The sequence below is a fragment of the Herpailurus yagouaroundi genome, unplaced genomic scaffold (genome assembly GCF_014898765.1).
Source record: "Herpailurus yagouaroundi ecotype Mexico unplaced genomic scaffold, PumYag 185, whole genome shotgun sequence".
Classification (NCBI taxonomy): domain Eukaryota; kingdom Metazoa; phylum Chordata; class Mammalia; order Carnivora; family Felidae; genus Herpailurus; species Herpailurus yagouaroundi.
This window is the reverse complement of record NW_024412416.1, coordinates 1,260,084-1,280,708: the sequence shown is the minus strand read 5'-3', so window position 1 is coordinate 1,280,708 and position 20,625 is coordinate 1,260,084. Positions and strand designations below refer to the sequence as shown.

Here is a 20,625-nt window from a genome sequence, read left to right as displayed (position 1 = left end):
TGGCTTTGGTATCAGGGAAATGCTGGCTTCATAGAATGAGTTAGGAAGTATTTCCTCTGCTTCTACACTCTGAGAGAGATTGTAGAGAATTAGCATAATTTCTGCCTTAAATGTCTGGTAGACTTCCACCGGGGAACCCATCTGGACCTGGTGTCTTCTATTTTGGAAGATGATTTTATTGATTCCATTCTGTTAATAGATCTAGACCTCTTCAGGTCATCTGTTTCTTCTTATGTGAGTTTTATCAGTTTGTGTCCTTCAAGGAACTGGTCTATTTCATCTAGGTTGTCACACTTATGGGCACAGAGCCATTTGTAGTATGTCGTCATGTAGTGTGTCTTTCATTTCTGTGGGATCGATGGTGATCTGCCTTCTTTCATTTCTGATATTAGTACCCTGCAGGCTCTCTCTTGTTTTCTTAGATAGCCTGGCTACAGTCTTACTGACGTCACTGATCTTTTCAAAGCACAACCTTTGGGTTCATTTATTTTGTCCGTTGATTTCTTGTTTTTAATTTCACTGGCTTCTGCTCTAATTCTTCCTTCTTTTCTTCTGTTTTCTCTGGATTTGCTCTCCTGTTTCTAGTTTCCTAAGGTGGAAAGTTAGATAATTGATTTTATTTGTAACTTTTTTAAGGCTCCTCTGAAGTGTATTCCAGAGAGGCTATAACCAGTCTGCATTCCCGCCAACAGAATGGGTTCCCCTTTCTCTGCATCCTTGCCAACATCTGTCGTCTCTCGTGTTGTTGATAGATAATTGAATTTAGATCTTTCTTCCTTTCCAGTATATGCATTTGATGTTATAAATTTCTCTTTAATCACTGCTTTCGCTGCATCCCACGATTTGTGATAAACCGTGTTTAATTTTTATTTAGTTCAAAAATATTTTAAAATTTCCCTTGAGCTTTCTTCTTTGACCCGTGTGTCACTTAGAAGCATGTTGTTTATTCTGCATGTATCTTGGGATCTTCCAAAACATTAATTTCTAGCTCAGTTTCACCCTGGTCTGAGAGCAGGATTGAGTGATTTATATTCTTTCAGGTTTGTTAAGGTGCGTTTAATTTTTTTTTTTCTTTGAGCGTAGATGGCACACCGTGTTACATGAGTTTGAGGTGCACAACACAGTGATTCGACAAGTTTATACGTCACGCTGTGACACTCGTTACAATACAGATGGACCCAGAGTGTGTTATGCTAAGTGAGAGAAGTCAGTTAGAGAAAGACAAATACCATATGATTTCACTCATATGTGGAATTTCACGTGTGCTTTCCGGTCCAGAATGTGTTTGGGGAATGTTCCCTGTGAACCTGAGAAAACAAACGTGCATTCTGCTGTTGTTGCATGAAGGTGTCTACGGAGGTCAAATACGTCCATTCAGTTGGTGGTGGTGAAGGTCCGCTGTGTCCTACTGTCTTCCTACCTCCTGGCTTTGTCCGTTTCTGGCGGAGGGTTGGTGGAGTCTCCAGCCGTCACAGTGGATTCAGCTGTTTCCCCTTGATACTCTCTCAGTTCCGCCTCAGGAAAAACCAGATGATTTGTTGTTAGGCACACGCAGCTTAAGGATTGTTATATCTTCTTGGAGAATTGGCTCCTTTAGCCTTAAGTACTGCCTCTCGAGATCGCTGGTAACTTTCCTGACTTTGGAGTCTGCTCTGCTTTACTGCTATAGCCACCCTTGTTTTCTTTCCATTAGCGTTAACGTAGCATGTTTCCCCATCCATTTACCTTAAATTGATACGTGTCTCTCTCCATGAAGGGGGTTTCTTGTAGAGAACACAGAGCTGGGTCTTGTTTTTTGATCCACTCCGACAATCCTTTTTTCCTTGGGGCACTTAGGCCGTGGACATTCAAAGTGACAAGTCTTAATATATTCCTTTTGTCTTGATGCCTTGATCTTTCCAAATGTTCAGAGACTCTTTGCTTTCTCAGGTGGGCAGAGAGAGGTAACTGGCTTGCCATTATTGAGTTTTAAGCTGTTAAAAACTGTGTGGATCCTTTTCAAATCTCTTACCTTCAGAAAAAGAGGACAAAACCTAATTTTTTTATAGTAGTTTGTCTTGTTAGATTAGATGTCTGTTTACCGGGGTGGGGTGGGGGGAAGGGAGTTACAGCCACAGGCAGATTTTCAGTAAGATCCACCCCGGTGGGCTGAACGATGGCTTTTCCCTGCCCCTGGTAGGGTCTCAGCACCAGCTGGGCACCACGGCCGCGTGCATGGTGGGTGTTAGCTGGTGATGCCCTAGCTCACCCACCCCCACCCCCACCTCACCCACCGAGCGCAGGCTCCGAAATGTGTTCCGAGCTCTGAGACCTCTCTCCTTCTTAGGAGTGTGCGGACCTCTCCCTTCTGACTATCCACGCCGGCCTTGCTGCTACAAGTTGAGAGGTCGTGTTTTTCACTCTAGAGTTCTATTTTTTTTTAATTTTTTTTTTTTAACGTTTATTTACTTTTTGAGACAGAGAGACAGAGCATGAATGGGGGAGGGTCAGAGAGAGAGAGGGAGACACAGAATCTGAGAGAGACACGTCTCTCCCAACCCCGCTTGTCTTTAAACCTGCTGTTGCCGGTGAGGTGTTTGCACTCGGCTGGGGACACTTCGCACCTGCTCCCAGGTGAACCTTCTCTTCGGATCCACCTGCCAATTAGGGGGCGATTGGAAATTTCCCCTAAACCAGGCGCGTTCTACCTAACTCATGTAAACCTAGTATTTGGTGGCACCTGCCATCCACTGATAGATTTCCTGTCTTTCTCGTGTCCTTATGTAGCAGCGTGCTCGAAAGTCAGGAGAATTGGGCGGTGCGTGTTTGAGCTCCAGTTTCCATCCGGAACCAGGCCAGCAAAGCTCTTGACCAGGACAGTAACATTATTTAAATGGCCCTTTTGGAGCCTCCTTTCTGCGCCGTGCCCGTGCACGCAGACAAGTCCTCTGCTGCCGTCTCAGAAAACCTTGGACTAATCGTGCCTGCAGCTGGCTTGTGGCCGAACAGCTCCTGGGCCGGGGCAAAGCACCGTCCCCTGGTCAGAATCTCCTTGTGGTCCATGGTCGGGTCACTGGGTAAACTCTGATCTTTATGGTCCCGATCCCTCGTTCCTGTCTCCTTTGTCAGAATGTCTTCTTTGTTAGACTGTTTATGGTGTGTGGTACCTTTTGCCCCCCACTTGCTAACTTTGCGTGTGTTCTGGGTGTCCCAGTTAAGGATTCGGATTGCCGTTGTTTCGGCGGGAATCTAGTCTGAACATCACAGGGTGACAGGGTGGAAACGGCTGTGTTTCTACACTGTAGCCATCCTTTCTCTTTCTCTTACTAACGGAACCCCAGTGTTGTTGAGAATGGCATTGTGCCTGGATCAAAGATTATTATTTTGTACCATTCTTGAAGCCAATACTCGTCCAAGAAAAACTTGCTGAGGCTTATTGAGAGGGTTTTACTTTCCTGATATAGATACCATGCCTTCCTCCTTCTGGCCCTTCCTAATTCTCAGAACTCGGATGTGATGGCTGGAGCTGAAGCATTCATTTTGCAAACGTGAGGGAAAAACGAAGGTCATTTCAGAGCCCCTGGTCCTGATGTCCTTGAGCCACCAAACCAGTGTCAGAGATCACCTAGCTCTAGACTTGCTGTTACAGAAGAGAAATGGACTCACCTCTTGTTTACGCTTCTCTTACTTTAGTTTTCTGTTGTATTCAACCAGACTCGCTTGCTGACGGACCCTGGCAGTGCGTTGTTCGGGATGGGTTCGGATGCAAGGAAACATGACGCCCACTCAGTTCTGTCCCAGATGCACCGAAGAATTCGAGACCGGAGCCCAGAATGGGGAGGGAGAGTTGACTGAGTAGGTAAGTACAGGGCACTTTCAAGAGGGAAAGCGGGTCACTGCTGAAGCAAGAGAGGCGATGGCCCCGTGAAGGTCCCGCCGCATCCTTTTAAGCTGCTTTCTGCACGTGTAAACTTGGCTTTGAGGGGCATGTTAGATCGACAGCTGGTGGTTATATAACATTTTGGCTTCTAAGCATGTGCCTACCTGTGAAGCCTTCTGTTATAATTGTATTTATTTATGTGTTGCATATTTGTGAGTTTCTAACGACCCTTTGCTGTGACCTTGAGGGCAAGGTGCACCTTTGTGCGCATTCTCAGCTCTCACAAGTCCCCTGTGGCTCTTGAGCCCGCTCTGTGGCTAAGCCTTTGCTGTTCTGCCGCCCGTAGAGGTGGCTCTGAAGGTGTGGCTGTTAACCCTCGGGGGTGGCTGGCACCTGCTTTACCCCTCCCTGCTCACGCCTAACTGCCTAACATCCCCCTGCCCCCGCCAAGTGATCGGACCCCAAATCATCGGGAATCGGGGCGATGACCACTCTGGCTTCTTCATGCTGTCGGGGTGTTGTGGGGATTTGGGGCACCCATCACTTGCCAACTATCGAGGAGATAAGGCGATGGCGGCTGGCCGTGTCTGTTCAGGGGCTTCCGAAAGGGAAAGAGCTGTAGGCATCTGATGGTTGATATCCTTGGTTGAGGACCAGATGGAAATTAATGGCCTGTAGCCTGGAGGCGACAAAAGATACCAACGTATTGATTAGTTGTGGTCCAGAGAGTAACAGTAAGAGAGCCACTAGAGTGAGGGAAATCGAGGGAGTAAGGGTGTAATTGTAGTGGAGGGACCAGCGAATTTTTATCTTACATGATAAAGAGCCCGCTGATAGGACAGACTTGAGGTGTGGCGCTCCAGAGCGCCAGCTGTCCGTCTCCGTGGGTCTTGGCTCCGCGTCTCTGTGCCTGGCGCCTGCGTCCTCAGGTCAGGTCAGGTGCGCGTCTCCACCCTGCACCCTTCACCGTCCGGTCAGGTCAGGTGCGCGTCCGTGCCCGGCAGGCAGTGAAATCTCCTAATAATGTCTCCAAGAGCGGAAAGCAGAAAGCATCGCTCCCTCAGAAGGCGGGTCATTAACTAGGGCGCCTCGACCACGCATGCCCACGTGGAGATAAGCTGGAGACCGTCGTTACCGACTACCGGACACCCGGCCCGCACCCCGCAGGCCACGCTGACAGCTTAGCCTCTCGGAGCCTCCAACGTGTTTGGTTTCCGTTTTTCTTTTGGTAAAAGCAGGATGCTAAGAATTGCATTACCGCGTCTCCCTGCTCAGAGGGCGAAATAATTCTGTACAAATGTATGTTGAATAAGTGGGGACAGAAACTGAAATCGAATAAGGGGGAGGCACTTCGGAAACTGGTAAACATTACGGAACCCAACCTAGTAATCCAAGAGTTAATTCCGCAAACACTCGTGACTAACCACTCTGGGCCAGTAGCTGGAGATACAGAGTCAGGGGAGACCCCAGGTGTAAGCTGGGAGGAAAGACGGACACGTGAATAACAGTGTCGCTTACGACGTGACAAGAGCAGGCCTGGATCTCCTTGTGGTGAAGCTTCTAGAAGAGGGCGTTAGACGGTGCAAAGGGGTTTGAAGGGTATATTCATTACGATCCCGTGGGCTGTAACCGCGGCAATGACGACGACAAAATCCAAGCTTTCAAGGACTTGACGTTACGAAAGACTTCTTACTCACTTAATAGCCAATCGCAGGTGCCCCGGCTGTGGGAAAAGGGGTTGGCATGAGGCAGTGAGGAGACGGACGAGTTCTGCTCCACTTGGAGACCAATAAAGGCCCTGCACCTTCAACACGTTGTGCCTTCCGCAGCTGATGGGGGACTAGGGAGATGTGGGGTGGCAGTCATTTCTTCCCCTTGTATTTCACTGGTTAGGACCAGTCCCGTGGCCCCATCTAGGCCCTAGAGGGTCGTAAACGCAGTTGCTGGCCAGGCCGACTTTCTCCAAACACGGCCGAAACCTACAGAAAGAAGGCGTGAGTCTTTGATGGGCAGCAAGCCCACTGTACTCCAGAGGGCTTCCTGGAGGAGGAGATAGGCTTAGTGCAGGGTTTTGAAGGATGAATTGGAGTTAGAAACTCCAGATACTGACCTGCATTCCAGCCGGAGGGAGCTATTTGCAACAATAATCATGAGAAGATGTGTGAGAGATTTAGAATCATCTTTGTCCGTTGAAGAGCTTCCAGAAGTTTCATGTTTGACCAGAGTGTTATGATCCATCTGTGTGGGACGAAAACCTACAAACCCAGTTCTGGGTGAAGAGTGATGACTTCAGTTTTCTTGCTGGGAGGCTCGTCTGGGTGTGGGGTTTGATCGTGAGTTATCTGAGGTCTGGACAGAGCCCGGTGGGTACTGGGCGTGCTCCATCCAGGGGCCCTGAGCACAGTGAGCTGACCATGACCTTGGGGCCGGGAAGGAGCCGGCCGAGTTGCAGCGCCTGATGGGTCTTGAGCGTCAGGGACAGCAGGTGGGGCGGGTCTGACCGAAGGGTCAGCGTAACGACTGGTCTCTGTAAACCTTGGCTTCTTCGTCTGCGAGACGTGGTTCACGTGGTCGTTGGGGAACAGTAATGAGCAGACGAGGGGAGATGCAAACGAGTAAGTAGTGTAGACGGAGGCACTTGTAAGAGACTAGATGCTGTGCATATTAGCCCATTAATTAACCTGCACTTCCCTTCCGGGGCACTGGATGGATACTTGCTCTGGACAAGACGTTGAGCTAGAAGGTAGTGAAGGGCAGTGAACACGAGGCGACGAGCAGGAGCATGTTTTCTGTAGGCCGGGGACCGTGCTCAGCCGAATGGCCCGGGAAAAGCATCCTTTTGAGAGGACCGGCTGGTGGCCATGTGACGATTGCGGCCCTGTGTTTTCCGAATCGCTCTTGAATTAGCTCCCTCCTCCCCAGTCCTAGAGGCATCCCCATAGTTCATACCCTCCTGTCTGTCTCGTGGAATAGATATTGCAGGAAAATCTCTGAAATGGTCATTTTGCCTCTAGCTCTGTGTGCTCATTGGCTCCTTCCTTCATTCAACACCTACTGAGCTGCACCACTCATGGGGCCTTGGGCGTGTGGCAGCGAATTCTGCCAAAGCGTCAGTCTCCCCACACGGCCGCTCTCTCCCACCGACACAAGAAAGCGGAACCCCGAGCATGGCACAACAACACCGTCCACCCCCCGGACTCGACCCGTCTCCCCAGCCTCACGGCTGGGAGCCCCTTTCTCTGCGTGACAGTCTCCTCGTACTCTGCACACGCTTTGCTCTTGAAGTGCTGAAAAAGGCTCCAGGATCGAGACTGGGTATGAACTCTGGTTTGGAGAAGTCACTTAGGCTCAGTTAACTTACTTGTAAGTAGGAAATACAAACGGGCCTTGACCTCTAGCATAAAAAGCCACTGACGTAGGAACGTAAGCTGATTAGCACCGTGTCCTAGATGAGTTGGTGTGTGTTTGGTCACAAGCAACAGAGAACCTGACCGCAGAGTTTTAAACAAGTGAATGTTTAGAGACTGAACGTAGTTTTTGATGTGGCTTCAGTGGCTCAAAGAGACAGGACTGAATTTCTCGACCCTTCCCTCGTGCTGGTCACCTCATGCTCAGAGGGTGGCTGCGGTGGTCCCAGACCTCGCATCTACATCCCAGGTGGAGAGAAAGGGAGAGGGGCGGTGCCTGCCGGGTCCCTCCTGTTTCCATCAGGAAGGCACGGCTTGCCTGAACTGCACACCGCAGAATTCCCGTTAGGTCATCTGGTCTGAGAGCGGATCACGCGGCCTTCTCCAGGCGCCGGGGCGGTCGGACACTCGGAGAAGGTTGAAACAAGTGGCGATCGGGGCTGGGCTCGCTGTACTCCGAACGCATCTGGAGGTCCGCCGGCGGAGGAGAAGAGGCCAGCGTTGCCTGGAGTGACCGAGCGGTGTCGGCAGACCTTTTCCCCCCGAATCGCTGCCGTGTGCGAACGCACGCTGCGAGCGTTTGCAGGTGGTGAGTCGTGAGGGCTCAGCACCGTCCCGCCAGCTTTGCCTCGTGTTGTGTTCCTTCTTCAACCTCGGTGTAACTCCTCCAGGACACGCAGAGACCCACGAACGGGCCGCCCCGGGGCTAAACCGCCCCTCTGCCTACCTCTGTTGTCTTCAGTTTGTCATTATTCCAGGCGAGGGGGCCCCGGTTCTGCCGGGCTCACGTGGGGGCCACGCGCGCTGCACAGAGGGTCGCGTCCGAACCTCGGAACCCTTCCGTCACCTAACACGCGTGCGAGTGAAGGGCACGGAGTGAGTGTGCCCTGGCGAACGGTAGAGCGAGGTCGCGCGCACGGAAGGTGATGTGACCGCAGAGCCTGTGCGTCTGGTGGGGACCCACACCCAGATGGACGCCTCTGTGTGAAGGCCAGCCTGTTCAGGGCCTCCGGGGTTCCCGTCCCCGTCCCCACGGCCTCCGGGCTCAGAGTCTAGCCTCCCCTGGCTCTGTGGCAGCTGCCCCTGGATGGACTCCTTCCAGCCTTACGTAGGCACCTCCTGGGGTCCCCTGGTGAAGCCGAGGCGTGACGTCCAGGGACCCTCTGGGCACATACGTGCAGCCGGGAAGTGGGAGGAGTGGATGCCTCCCGGGGCAGACCCCCCCAGCCAGCGGGGGCCGCAGCCCCGGGCCACCTCCTGCACACTTCCTCCCTGCAGGCGGAGGTCCAGACTCTCGGTCGCCGGACGGCTTTGTGGGAGGCGGTCTCGTGAGGTCCAGCAGTCAGTCTTCCTTCATACCGGGCAGTGGCCAGCTCGGCAAAGACCCCCACAGGCCGTGGCGGCCCTTTCCTCTCTGCCTCATTCCTCCGTTTCCCCACGCCGTCTTCCTCGGTCACCAAGTGTTAGCACATAAATGTTTGTAATTTCAGCTTGGCTTACCGCGCGGCCCAGGCTGAGACCGTGCGTGACGCTGTTCCACTATTTGGGATGATTTCCTTTGTCTAAAAACGTCCCCGCCGTGAGAGTCCTGAGTCGGAACATAGAAGTGTGCTCACAGCTTTGAGAACTTTATCACAGACTGCGAATCAGCCCAACCCCGGCCCTCGGCTGACACCATGGAGGAGTGTCTCCATGTCTCTGAGTCAGACTGTCCTTCCTCATCACGGAGCCAGGAGTGGAGCCAAGGCCCTGCCGGCAGTGAGTACGGAGAAGGCTGCAGACAGGAACGCGTGTGGCCACGACATTTCTACAATCGGAGCCGCTGCGGCGTTAACGGGTGGGGACGCGTGGGCTTCGCCGAAAGGGCTGTTCGCCACTTGGGCGCACGTCTCCAAGGGAAAGAAAACCCAGGCACACGGGCTTCACGGGGTGCGGCCCCTGTAATTGCTCTAATTACCTGTGAGCTAAATAGGGACCAGTACGTGGCCAGGGGTGAGATTCTCATCCCTCACAGCGTGCACTTCCAGCGAGGGGCTCGCGATCTGTGCGTCACAAGGTGAACGTTCCCTGCTGACTTCCTCTCCTCGAGTGCGCGCAGGGCTCGCCCCGGGGCCGCCGCCCTCAGGAGTCATTGGGCAGAGCCCAGAGAAGCCAGGAAGAGGGCGCAGGCTGCCGGAGCCCATGGACGGGTCTGCAGTCGAGCACACCCCGGAAACGAGTCTTTGGGGGGAGATGGAATTTGGACGGCTCTTCGCAAGAGCTGCTTCTGGGTCTGCTCGTCACAGTAACGGGCTTTCCGGAAGAACCCAGACACCAGCCACCTCCCCGAGTCAGAAGGCCGTTGTCCGGGCCCTGAGAAGAGCCCGGGAGAGCCTTCCGGTTGCCCGGGTGGGCCCGTCATGGGAGTGGAACACTGGACACAGCGGCACAGGCGGGGGTCCCCGTGGCCACGAGCCGCTTGGTTCCTTTCTGCTTCTCCGCGGACTTTGACCCTCCGTGTCTGAGGTTTCTCCGGTGTCCCCAACAGACGGAAGTCTCCGTCCTCAACCTTCTCACTTCATGCCAGGGTCGTGCTGTGTTCTCACCTTCCCCGAGCAGTGAGCGAGAGGAGACGGAAAGGTGGCCTCCTTCGCTGGTCAGCTCTGACCGCAGACGGGGGGCTGCAGGACCGGAGGTGCTTGGGGCGGGCTGTGGCCCCGGATGGACGTCGGTGCCCATGGCCTGAGCCGCTGGCCGTGCCAGTCTGCGGCGCCTTGACGTGTGAATTAGAACAGCATGGGTATCGCAGCTGTTCAGAGGTTACTAGGCTCCACGGTCTACGGGGTGGGGTGGGGCGGGGGTCGAGTTCCTCGTTCTCCTCACTGACTGTGTGATCTGGTCCTTTCCCTCCTCCTGCGGCCGGAAGGTTAAGATCCAGAAGGAACAGGAGCTATCTGTCCCTGCCATGTTGGTGGCTCCTCGCGGGTGTCCCTGCTCAACAACACATTTACTTTACCCTGAACTTGGCCTCACGACAGCACATATACCTGATAGCCACGCCAGCTGAGGTTGGATTCCTGTCCCCCCAGGATCCAATGTCCCCAAGTCCCTTCTGCTAACTGCCTGGAAGCCAGTTGTTTCCGAGTAGGTTGACATCAGAATTGAAATCGGTTTGCTCTGATCATTTGCTGAGCAAACCCCCTCCCTGTCCGCCTCCAGCCGCGAAATCCAGCCACGAGCCCCCTGCATTCACCTTCCCTGGCTGGGTAACAAATCAGCACGAACTTAGCAGCTTGAAGCAACGCTTCTTCCCCGTTCGTCATCTGACGGGCTCATAGTTTGAAGCCCAGGCAAGGTCAGCCGCTCGTCTGGCGGAAATCTCGGTGCCTGCGGCCTGCGCTCTGACCTGGAGGTTCTGGACGCAAGTCCACTCCCAGGCTCTTGGGGTTGCTGGCAGAATTCAGTCCTGAGTGGTTGTATGACTGAGGTCCTGCTTGCCTGCTGACTGTTCGCTGGAGTTCTCAGCTTCTAGAAGCTTCCCCTGTCCCCCGACTTGTGGCCCCTTTGTCTATAAAGGCTGCAGCGATGCCACAAATCCTTCTCGTGCTCCAGACCTCTTGGACTTTCCCCTCTACCTCCAGAAGAGTTAAGACCAACTCTTCTCAGACTCTTCCAAAAAATAGAAGAGGAGAGAAAACTCTTGCAAAGTAACTTCCCAGGCCAGCCTTGTCTTTATCCCCAAACCAGACAAGGATGCCACAAGGAAAGAAAACACCATACATGTACCCTACACAAAAATAAAGTAAAAATGGATCAAAGACTTGGATGTGAGACCTGAAGCCGTAAAACTCTCAGGAGAGAACATCAGCGGCAGAGCTCCTTGACGTTGGTCTTGGTGAGGATTTGACTTGATTTGACACCCAAAGCAAAGACAACAAAAGTAAAGATAACCGAGTGGGACCACCTCAAATCAAGCAGCTTCTGCATCAACAAAACGAAAAGGCAGTTTATGGAACGAGAGAAGATACTTGCAAATCACGTATCTGATAAGGGGTCAGTCTCCAAAATACATAAAGAGCTCATACAACGCGATAGCAAAACGAAACCGCAAACAATCCAACTACAAAATGGACGGAGGCCTGGAACAGACCCTTCTCCAAAGCAGACATCCAGATGCCAACCGACACGTGAGAAGACGCCCAACACCACTCATCATCAGAGAAATACACGTCAGAACTACAAAGAGTTGTCACCTCCCATTTGTCAGAACGGCTAGAATCAAAAACACAAGAAACAAGTGTTGGCAAGAATGTGGAGAGAAGGGAACCCTGTTGCACTGTGGCTGGGCATGCACACTGGTGCAGCCGCTCTGGAAGACAGTGTGGAGGCTCCTCAGGAAGTGAAATAGAACTACCCTACGACCCAGCAATTGCCTTGTTGTGTACTTATCTGAAGAAGGCAAAAATAGTAACTCAAAAAGATATCTGGCAGACGATGTGAGACAGAACGCAATAAGTGTTCACCATGGGGTGGAATTTAAAACAACCCCGGCCCAAAACCAAAAAAAACAAACCCAAATATGAGTGGAATCGATGTGGAATTTAGGAACCACATGCGAAGTAACCGCTTGAGCTAAAGCCGACCCTAAATGTGGAATTTAAAACAAGCAAACAAACAAACAAACCGTAGATACAAGCTCACAGATACAGAGAACAGACTGGTGGTGGCCAGAGGCAGGGGGCGGGCACGGGCAAAATGGGTGAAGGTGGTCAGAAGGTACAAGCTTGTAGTTATAAGATAACTAAGTCCCGGGACGTAGCATACAGCATGGTGACCATAGTTAACAATACTATATTGCGTGTTTGAAAGTTGCTGAGAGAGTGGATCTTAACAGACTGAGCCACCCAGGCGACCCTAAGAGAGTGGATCTTAAAAAAGTTCTCATCGCAGGGAACAAGTTCCGTAGCTACGTATGGTGATGGGTGTTGACCAAACACTGTGGTGATCGTTCCACAGTATATACAAAATACCGGATGGTTAGGTTGTACGCCTGAAACTAACATGGCGTCATGTGTCAGTTACACGTCAGCAGAAAAGTGTGCATTCTAGTGGGGACCAGTGTCCGTGCCACGTCATAGGGACTGTTTGCAGTAAAGGTGGGCACAGCGTGTAAGGGTGGCAATGAACAAGGATGACCGATTCTGCTTGGGGCAGTCGTGGGGAGGTGACTCCGGGGGAGAAGTTTGCCGAGAATTTAGATTTCTGGCTGGATACCAGCTGATGGGCTTCTGCCTGTCCGAATACTACTTGGCAAGTTCCTTTTCCTCCGAGAATCTCGCTTCCTCGTCAGTGTTGCGAGACAGCCTGTCTCACGTCTCTTGCCGTTGGAACTTGAGGTGCCGGGAGCGTGCGTGTGAGTGGGCAGGATGGTCGTGTGGACGGCTGGGGATAACGCGGTAGGAGTGTCTCTAGGGCCGTGTCTTGCCCACCTGCTTTCACTGTCACCTGGGTTCCTCTGCCCCGCCCAGAGGGAGGCCAGAGATGAGATCTAGACACCAAGCAGGGCCCAACACAGACGGAATTCGAGCTGGCGTGGGCAACAAGGCCACGTGACGAGGACTTCCGTGCTCCTAATCCCGGGGCACACGTATTCTTCCCGAAACCCTGCGGGCTCCACTCTCCTCCCTCCAGCTCAGAGCTCCAGACGTCACATGTGCAGCAACATCCAGAGAGGGAAACCCTGTGCCTTCTTTCTCAGAGTCATGGGCCCCCGGGGTGGGTCAACCGGAGGGTGGGGGAGGACCCTGTGTACGGGGCGTCACCCCGGGGTCCCCACGCGTTCGTCGGTAAGAGCACGGAGCGTCAGGACTGACTGGGACTGGTCTACACACGGGGGAGTGGTGAGGACTCCCGGCCCCTCCCCTCGGGACACAGGGCACTGGGCCTGGGGAGCAGCGGTCAAGCCCGCTTTGCTGGGGCACCGGTGACAGTCACTGTTGCGTGGCTGTCTGGGTAGCAGAGTGGGGCGTGTGGGAGGGCCCTGCAGAGGCACAGGTCAGCCCAGGGCAGTGATGATGGTGACACTAGGGACATCGAGGCCGTCGGTCAGCGTCTGAAAGCCGCCCAGCAGTGAGTACGTGCAGCTCAGAGGCCACGTGAGCAAATCCTGTATAAACGGGCTGTGCCCTTGGAATAAAACATAGGTATGTGATTGATGCTCGCTTAAAAATGTCTTGTCTCTTTAAATCAAACCTTCCTTTTTTTCCAGGCAAAATAAACAAATCGAGTGCAAGGCTCCGTTCCGCAGGCCGGGGCTCGGCGCCCCTGGCTCAGCCCCGTTCGGGAGGTGCAGGAATTCATAATTGGCGTCCCCTTGTCACCAAGGCACCTTAATGGCATTTTAGAAATTATTTGTGGTGCGAGCAACGTTGATGGAAACCAGACTGAAAAAAAGTTAAGCCATGCTCCAACCACATAACGAATCAGCTGTTCTGGGTTGTTGACGTTTTGTCCGAGCTGTTGTCTGTGTGCACACAGAATCCAGTCACAGGACTGTCCTTATGGTATTGGCACACTGTGACTGTATTCTCTGTCTATTGTGGGTTTTTTTTAATGTTTATTTTTGAGACAGAGAGAGAGCGAGCATGAGCGGAGGAGGGGAGAGAGAGAGAGAGAGACGGACGCACAGAATCTGAAGCAGGCTCCAGGGTCTGAACTGTCAGCACAGAGCCCGATGCGGGGCTCAAACTCACGGACTGTGAGATCATGACCTGAGCTGAAGTCGGATGCTTTAACTGACTGAGCCACCCAGGCGCCCCTCTGTTGTGCTTTTTAAGGGCTGTTGGGTTTCTTTCTTTTTAAGTGTATTTATTTTGAGAGGGAGACGGCGAGCAGGGGAGGGGCAGAAAGAGGAGAGAGAATCCCAAGCAGGCTCCACGCTGTCAGCACAGAGCCCAGTCCGGTGCTCGAACCCACGAACCCCGAGATCATGACCTGAGCCGAAATCAAGAGTGGGGCGCTTACCCAGCTGAGCTCCCCAGGCGCCCCCATTGGCTTTGGGCTTTCTGCCCTCTCTCTCCCCTCCCCCACCCAGATCTGGAATCTGTTTGAGGTCAAGTTTCCCCTGCTCCTGCTTTGTTTTTGGGTAAGGGGTTGCCGCCGTTAGGCGAAGGAAGGCAGGCTGTCGGGACGCAGCAGGAATTGTGCGTCTCCAGGGAAGGCCGCCTTCTTCTGCAGAATTTGTTCCCCTTAATGATCTCGCTGCTTTCATTGTCCAAACATTTTCCCGACTCTCTTATCTGAGAGCCTGGGAATTGTGCGGTCTGGAGACCGAGGCAGAGGAAGCCTCATTAGAGCTTTGTCTTAAAATAGGGCAGCGCAGACCCAGGGTGCGGAGGTAAGCCCCGGGTAGCACGGGGTCACCGTGGCCCCGCGGCCCGGCCTTGTCCTCCCTCCCGGGAGGACGCGGGTGCTGTGTCCTCACGCTCCTTCACCCTGAGCTCAGACAGAGACTCAGGGCCACGGTCCTCGGGCTGTGAGCAGCCAGCAGCAGCTGCGGTCCACGTGCTGTGTCCGGGTCGGGGGCAGAAGTGCAGGGAGCCTGCAGGGGAGCGTGTTGTGACTTCCCTCCGTGGCCCAGCCGCCGGAGGCTCCCAGAGGCCGAGACCTGGGGGAAGATGTGAATTCCAGTAGGTGTGAGCCGACTCACCTGTGGGATGTCCCGGGAGGGACCGAGGGCAGCACAGCCCTGGGGAACTGACACCAACAGCTCATCACCTTGCACGCGGTGGGACCCGCGGCCTCCTCCGTATGAACGAGACCTTCCTAAGGGCTCCTGTTCCTGTCTCTCCCACAGCCCCCACAGCAGGGTTCCCCTGTCTCAGGGCTGCGGCCCTCCTCACAGCACATCACTGCTGCCCAGAACCGCCGTGGCCCCGAGCAGGCCGAGGCACGCTCCGGTCCTACGGGTGGGGCCGAGGTGTATGTGTGAGCTGTCTGTGGCCGCCCAGCCATGAGGATGTCTGGGCCGTCCTTGCCGTCATTGTCACAGTGAAGGACAGATGAAGCTTGCTTGCAAGAATGATCATGTTTTATTTTATTTTTTTCAATGGAACGAGAGAAGATATTTGCAAACGACATATCGGATAAAGGGTTAGTATCCAACATCCATAAAGAACTTATCAAACTCAACATCCAAAAAAACCAAATAACCCAGTGAAGAAATGGGCGAAAGACATGAATAGACACTTCTCCAAGGAAGACATCCAGATGGCCAACCGACCCATGAAAAAATGCTCAACTTCACTCATCATCAGGGAAATACAAGTCAAAACCACAATGAGATACCGGCTCACGACCCTGTCAGAATGGCGAACGTTACAACTCAGTCAACCACAGATGTTGGCAAGGACGTAGAGAAAGAGGATCTCTTTTGCATTGTTGGTGGGAATGCAAGCTGGTGCAGCCGCTCTGGAAAACAGCATGGACGTTCCTCAAAAAACTAAAAATAGAACTACCCTACGACCCAGCAGTCGCACTACTAGGCATTTATCCACGGGATACAGGTGTGCTGTTTTGAAGCGACACATGCACCCCCGTGTTTATAGCAGCACTATCGACAATAGCCAAAGTATGGAAAGAGCCCAAATGTCCATCGATGGATGAACGGATAAAGAAGATGTGGTATATATACAATGGAGTATTACTCGGCAATCAAAAAGAATGAAATCTTGCCATTTGCAACTACGTGGGTGGAACTGGAGGGTATTATGCTAAGCGAAATTAGTCAGAGAAAGACAAAAATCATACGAGTTCAGTCATTTGAGGACTTTGAGAGACAAAAAAGATGAACGTAAGGGAAGGAAAACAAAAAATAAAAACAGGGAGGGGGACCAAACAGAAGAGACTCATAAATACGGAGAACAAACTGAGGGTTACTGAAGGGGTGCTGGGAAGGGGGATGGGCTAGTCAGGTGATGGGCACTGAGGAGGGTACCTGTTGGGATGAGCACTGGGTGTTACATGGAAGTGATGAGTCACCGATTCTGCTCTTGAAGCCAGGACGACACTGTATGCTAACTACCTTGAGAATAAAAAACATTTACAGTTAGTTTATTTATTTATTGGTAGAATCCCAAGGAGACCCTGTTGTCAGCACAGAGCCCGATGCAGGGCTCGAACTCACGAACTCACGAGACCATGGCCTGAGCCCAAATCAGGATTTGGTCACTTAACGCGACGAAGCCACCCAGGCGCCCCAAGAATGACCATGTTTTAAAGTTTACAGACGAAACTCGAGCACAGAAACGTCCTATACGCAGCCTGCCCCAAGGGCCGATTGCGGGAGGAGCTGGGGGTCTGCTGACGGGCTGCGGGTGGGATGCTCTGTGCCAACAGCACCTTCTCGTCCCATCACCTTGTACGGTGACCGCTGCCTGCTCTGGAGGGGACGTTGAGGCTCCTGCCTCTGAGGGCTCTGGGACGAGGAGGTGGCTCTGACTCCTCCTGAGCTAGGCCCTGGCCTGGACCCGCGTTCTGGCCTCCCTTGTTGAGTGATGACAGCATCTGGTTCCTTCCTGAAATGCCCTTTCAAACCAAGCTTCCCTTCTTCCCAGGCTGGTCTCCTGTCGGGGACGTCCGTCCGTCGGAAGCACTGCCTCGGCCCCGCTTCTCTCGAACCATCCACCTTGATGCTTGTTCCCGGGAACCCCCGTGTTAGCGGGGAAAGTCTGGTCTGAAGCATCTGGAAGGCAGGATGGTGCCATCGAAGGGTGTGCGTGTGACCTCAGAGGGTCTGTGACCACTCTAAGAATGGAGAGGACCCCGTGGCTGTGACGGTGTCAGGCAGGAGTGGCTGCGGCACGCGGGGAACCCCCACCTCCCGCTAACGTTCCCGCTGTCCTCGTCACCACAGACGTCGTGATGGGTTCGACGGGGTCTTTGGCGGCCCCGTGTCTGCTCCGTGGATGCCGTGGACGGACCTTCACACCGCAGGGCTCCACCCTGTGTCACGGAGCGCACTGTGGACGGTCAGCGGCCTGTTTCCGTGACACTTCGGACAGCACGCTGGGTTTGGGCGACGTCACCGGTCGGGGGGTCTGGGTTCGCTGCGGAGATAAGTGGGCCCTAGATCTCAGCTGCTTGCGGCCGCAGGGCTCGCGCGGGGTGCTCGTCCCGCCCGGAGGCTCCACACCTTCCCCGAGCGTCATCCAGGAACGGCGGCCGGCGGGGGCTTCACGGCCACCTGCGGTCAGCCGCCGCGGGGGTAGGGAAAAGGGAACGCGTGTGTTGCGCACTGGGGTGCCGCGTGTTTGCGCCGGGCGGCTTTTGTTCGCTGTGGGGGTGGGAGTGACCGAGCGTCACGGCCTGGGGGGACTGCGAGTGCACAACTCGATGCATTTGGGGCCCGCGTGTCTCGTGCCACCGGCTCCCCAGGGCCTCCCTCCCCTGCCCTGCCTTCCGTCACTCGTGGTTCGCACGGCCGAGAGTATTTTCTGAAGGAGGTCGTAGCGTGCCCCTCTTCGGGGGGCCTCGTTCACACAGACCACCGTCTGTGGGAATCACCCGTCCCCGTGTGAATCTCTAGCCCACTCTGTGTCCTTGCCGGGCACCCTGCCCCGTTCACATAGGCCGGATTCGTTCACTCACCTGCTGTGGACATTGGGCTGTTTCTAGCTTTGGACTGTTACAGGCGAAGACGGTAAGAACATGTGAGTGCAGGTTATTGTTTGAGTTTATTTATTTATTTTGATAGGGAGGGAGAGAGAGAGAGAGAGAGACAGCATGCTCGAGCCAGGGAGGGGCAGAGAGAGAGGAAGAGAGAGAACCCCAAGCGGGCTCCCAGCCGTCAGCACAGAGCACGACGTGGGGCTCGAACTCACGAACCGTTGAGATCACGACCTGAGCGGAAGTCAAGACTCCGTCGCTTAACTGACCGAGCCCCCCAGGCGCCCACGGATGCAGATGTTTGCGGAGACACAGGTCTGTGTTCACCCTGGGTGCGCAGCTGGGAGTGGAGGTCCCTCACGGTGCTTGTGTCAGTGTGCACCCCCGCCCGCCACCCCCGCCCCTGCAGGTTAGGGGAGTTCGTTCCCCCTACACCCTCACCAACACTTGCTGTGGTCAGTTTCTGAATTGTAGCCAGTCGAACGGGTGGGTCGTGCTGTCCCCTGTCGCTCTGGTCTGCACCGCACGGCTCATGGCGCTAAGCACGCCCCGTGTGGTTCCCGGCCGTGTCGTGTAGCTGGTGACCTTGGCGGGTACGTCCGCTTGGTAGAGTGACCTACCTCCGATCTTCCCCGGTGAGGCTACCGGCCCAGGACTGTGGATGGAAGCACCCGCTCGCATCCCCGCACCGCTCTGTTTGGTCTGAGCCGGCTCAACCTCTCCGTCTCACCGGGTGGTGGGGACAGGAGGCCGCAGACACAGGCGGAGGGGAAGCCGGTTCGCAGGGACGATGCAGCGGCATCGGGGGTCCTGCTAACACACGGATCCCGACCCCGTGCGTCTGGGCCCCACGTCCTGTGTTTGTCACCAGCTCCAGGTGACGTCTGGAGCTGCCGGTCCGTGGACCACGAGTGGGGGACTCAGAGGGTGACGAGCGTGTCCGCACAGGTCGTGACGGATAGTGACAGGGGCAGAGAGCGGGGGGCCTTCCGCTGTGGTCCCCCTGGCGGGGTTCTGCAGGTGGGGCTCCGGCTGCCTGGCGCGGAAGGACACAGGCACCGGCCCCGGCTGTGACGACCCCCCCCCCCACCTCAGGGCTCGATCCCACAGTTAGCCTGTCCGGGTGCCACTGTCACACCAGGCCAGCCCTTACTGGGTCCTTGTGAGTATTCGGCAGGCCACCACTTGCAGAGGGGCTCGGCGGGCCTGCCCGGTGGCAGGTCGGCCTCGTGGTGGCCGCGGGGGTCAAGCCGCAGGGCAGGGCTCCCCAGTACCAGCAGGAGGGGACAGGCGAGTTTGCCACAACCACAGGGAGCAAGGCAGAACCCCTGTTGCATCTCGGGACGCGAGGGGCACCGGTCCGGGGGATGAGGAGGTGGCCCCGGGGCTGCCTCCGCCGTTACCCCGTGGGGTCCGTGCCCACGGAGCCCGTGTCCATGACAGCCTCGCAAGGTCGAGTTGCGGTCAGTGCCCGGTCCCCACGCTTCACCTCCGGGACCCACGGCGGCCAGGGGCCTCTCGTCTGGGTTCACGGGGTCAGCTGGGGGAAAGCGGATCACGGAAGCCGATGGACACTCGGCAGTATTTATATCATTTGGCCTCGGGAAGGCCCCCCCCCCCCGCCCCCCACGACCGGAGACCCTCTCTGCTCCGCGATCCCTCGTGTCACAGGGCTGGCCTCTGGGAGGGCCCGCCCAGGCAGCCGCAGCGGGGGCCTCGGTGCCCTGTCATCTTCCCGCCCGCCGTCTCTACGGCAGGCCTCCTCCTCCCCTTCCCCCTCGTTCCTTCTGGACTCAGGACCCTCCCAGCTGTCCACGACAGGACCCCACTCAGTTCTGTGAAAAGAATCGGGTACGTTCACATCTCACTTAACGGGAACATGCCCTCACTGTCGAGCCTCGTCTCCTGACCGCTTCATCCTGCGAGCCTGAAGCTCGGTCCCCATTAAACGGCCAGCCCCTGTCCCCCCTCCACCTCCTTTCTGGCCTCGGCCCCCCATCTTCCCACCTGGGAGCCCCGCGGGGGCGAGAGAACGTCTCTCCCGAGGCCGTATGTTAACCCCCTGTACCTGGGGTGAGGGGCCCGCCTGCGAGAGCAGCACAGCAGACCGGCCGACAAAGCTCTGTTCCTGATGTCGCCCTTGACCTGCTCACCAGAACTGGGTCTCACGACCTCCAGACGTGCCCTTCACTGCCCCGGCCTCTGTCTGTGTCACTGCTTCCAGGGAGCACACGATACCTGCCGTAGGGCGTAAACGCAATAAAACCTCCCCCTAGGAAAAGACGGGAAACGACAGGCTGTGATCGCTAGTCCTGCCATACAGGAAGACGCAATTTCCTCCTCGGACAGTGGAGTCGTTCATCAATCAATCATATTGGCCACCCTTCATTTTGTTCTCTGTGAAGATCTCTCCTGTCCACCGAGGAACAGATTCAGCTGCTGTGCTTTTTTTTTTTTTTTTTTTGGCCTGGAATGTAGATGTGATGGCTGGGGTTGCGGCAGTTATTTTGAGTTCATGAGGAATGGCCAAGAACATCTGAGACTTTTAGCCCTCGGATCTTAAATCTGCTGGATCAGTGTCACCCAACCATCTACCTCCAGCCTTCTTGTTATATAAGGAAAAACATTAAATAAATACTAAGTTTCCTCTGAACCTGTGCTTCATCTTTTTTTATTTCTGCGTCTGAGCCACAGGCCTTGATGTTTTGCGTTATA

General features: G+C 54.7%; 1 long non-coding RNA gene across 2 annotated transcripts in view; it reads left to right on the top strand.

Annotated features, from left to right (window-relative positions):
- The window catches only part of LOC121042270 (uncharacterized), a 70,945-nt gene that overhangs the window by 18,129 nt on the left and 32,191 nt on the right, over positions 1–20,625 (top strand). For both annotated transcript variants that reach the window (XR_005796061.1, XR_005796060.1), the window contains exon 2: positions 3,694–3,838. This is a non-coding gene — a long non-coding RNA (uncharacterized LOC121042270). The remainder of the gene's footprint in view (positions 1–3,693; positions 3,839–20,625) is intronic.